General features: G+C 34.9%; 1 pseudogene; it reads right to left on the reverse strand.

Moving 5' to 3' along the window:
• Positions 1 to 248: 248 nt before the first annotated feature.
• Positions 249 to 2,039, reverse strand: LOC129872540 (uncharacterized; annotated as a pseudogene).
• Between the last annotated feature and the right edge of the window lie 427 nt (positions 2,040 to 2,466).

Below are 2,466 nucleotides of genomic sequence, written 5' to 3' on the forward strand. Positions count from 1 at the left end.
AATTGTTGTTTTCTTCTTGTATTTGAGAGTAGTGTATTCTATATTATAATAGTAAGATCCTTCTACCCCGTGGTTTTTTTTTCTCTATCTGTTTAAGGGGTTTTCACGTAAAATTCTCTTATTCAATTTATCTTCATTATTTATTATCATATCAAACTTTAGTTATGGTGCTTTCTCCCCCAACATCTTCTTTGTTTGGTATTGTGGATTTGCAAGATTAGTAAAAAGATGATTCATTAGACAAGCTGCTATCTATTACATTCATCCAAGGTAAAATCAGTAAGATCTTGAGGTGTAGCTTCATTCTCCTGAGATGGAAGTTTCTGCTGCACCTTGGGAGTTCTAACCTTCCTCTTGCCCTGCAAATGAACAATTGTGATGATTAGTAAAACCTCAGTTTATAACTAGGTCCACATCCTACTTATGCTAATTCCATGTGGGAACTCAGTCTTGGAAATCTCTATCACTTTAATGAAGCATAGTATTTACATTACCAACCTTAAAGAATTAATGTGCTTCTAAATGATTTCTTTCTCTTCAGCGTCAAAAGCAGACCATTTTTCATCTGATGCACCAGTTCCTACATCTGCATATGGAATAGGTATAAAGGTCATTTGAAATGCCAATAACCAAAAACAGAACAAACTGTCATATGCTTGAACCAACCTTGACATAAAATAATGGATTTGTCACCATAGCATTTTAGTGTCCAATACACTTTACCATCAGGGCCTGAAAAGAATGGCTCCGTCCTAACAACTTCAGATCTTTGATTATCTATAGACAAAAACATAGTCAGAACCTAAATATATCTCACACAGAAATCTTATTTAAGAATGATGTGAAAGGCAGGGTGGGGAAATAACAATCTACAGAAATATCTCATTATATTACAGAACCTACTCACTGTATCATCAAGGTAATCGCACAACACCAACATGAACAACTAAAAATCTAGCAATATCTCATTCTATGTTGGGCTTACTTTAGCATGACTGATTAGATATGCACATTTATATGAGCCATATGGAAAAATAAATTAACTTAAAACCTGCATGTAGAACTAAGCACTTACACTTGGAGTAAGTGTTTTTTGATTCCACCAAGAAGCATGAGCTTCTGCTACTTCACGTTTAATCTGAGAAATAGTTGCTTCATATTTTGATATTGAGAGTGGAGCACCATTCTTTGCAATAATGGATTGAGCTATCTCATTCGGCATTTTCTTCTTCAGGCGCTTCTCCTGTACAAGTAATAACATTTCATATATTAGCTTTCCTAACTTGAAGCACAATGAGGTTTGAGTTTATTTTTATTTTTATTATCTTCCACACCTCAGCTTTTGCAGCAACAACTTTTTCTTTTGCTTCCTTTTCCTTTACAGCAAAGTTTGAGTTTTGATCATCAATCCAGTCCCTTAACTTTCTGAAAAAGAAAAATATATAAATTCACTTTGATAAAAAGACAAAGAAAAAGAAGAAAATATAATGAGGAAAGGGGAAAATCTAGGAAAATTCTTACACAGTTTCAAGAACTGTATCGCAGATAAATTTAATAACTTCAGCTTTTCTTGAGGATTCAAGTTGTCAAATTCTTCAACATCATTACCAAAAGAATCTAATCTCATGGTTCTTAAAACACTGGGGGATTACTTGTGTGTACAAACAGAAAAGAGCCATAAGATACTTGTACAACCAAAGAGATGAAGTGACTCGATACTTGTACTGGCATAAGGTAACAATAACCGGTGAATTAATCGAAGGATGCATAAGTTTTTCCAGACACTACCATCATTCGAAAAATACTTCTTGGGTCATGTCCAATTAAAGAAAAAGACTGAATCATACATATTTGGTAAGGCCATAGAGGAGTAATTATCAGTATTTTACCCCATAGGTAAAAGTCTACAAATAAAAAAAATGAATTCTATTATTCCAACCTTCAACAAATGGCACAATAGTTTGAAACTGAGAAATATACTTTCTCAGTGCACACAAGAACAACTCAGGCAATTGCAACATCATGTAGCCTTGCGGCATTTCTGAATTTTTGAAAGTACTCATACCGAAAATATACCGATCACCCTAGACTACATTAGCTGAGGCAATGGATTCAAGTTTTGACATGTCTTCTGATGTTAACTTTAGGGACAGAGCTCCAATTTTCTGGTTGAAGTTTTCAATCTTAGTGGTGCCTGGGATAGGACACACGTCATTTCCTTGGTGATGTACCCAGGCCAATGCTAGTTGAGAGGGGGTGCATACTATCTTAGCTTCCATATGAAAAATCCTCTCATGTAACTTTTTGTTATGCTCAAGATTCTCGACCTGGAACCTTGGCAGATGTTGTAAAATTGAGGATTGATTTTAAGTCCAACGAATTGAAGACATGACTTAACTCTCCCCCAATATCGCTTAGCAAATAGAGGAAAACAAACAATAATGCTAAACATCACGAAGGAGAGCA

The sequence above is a fragment of the Solanum dulcamara genome, chromosome 11 (assembly GCF_947179165.1).
Source record: "Solanum dulcamara chromosome 11, daSolDulc1.2, whole genome shotgun sequence".
NCBI lineage: Eukaryota > Viridiplantae > Streptophyta > Magnoliopsida > Solanales > Solanaceae > Solanum > Solanum dulcamara.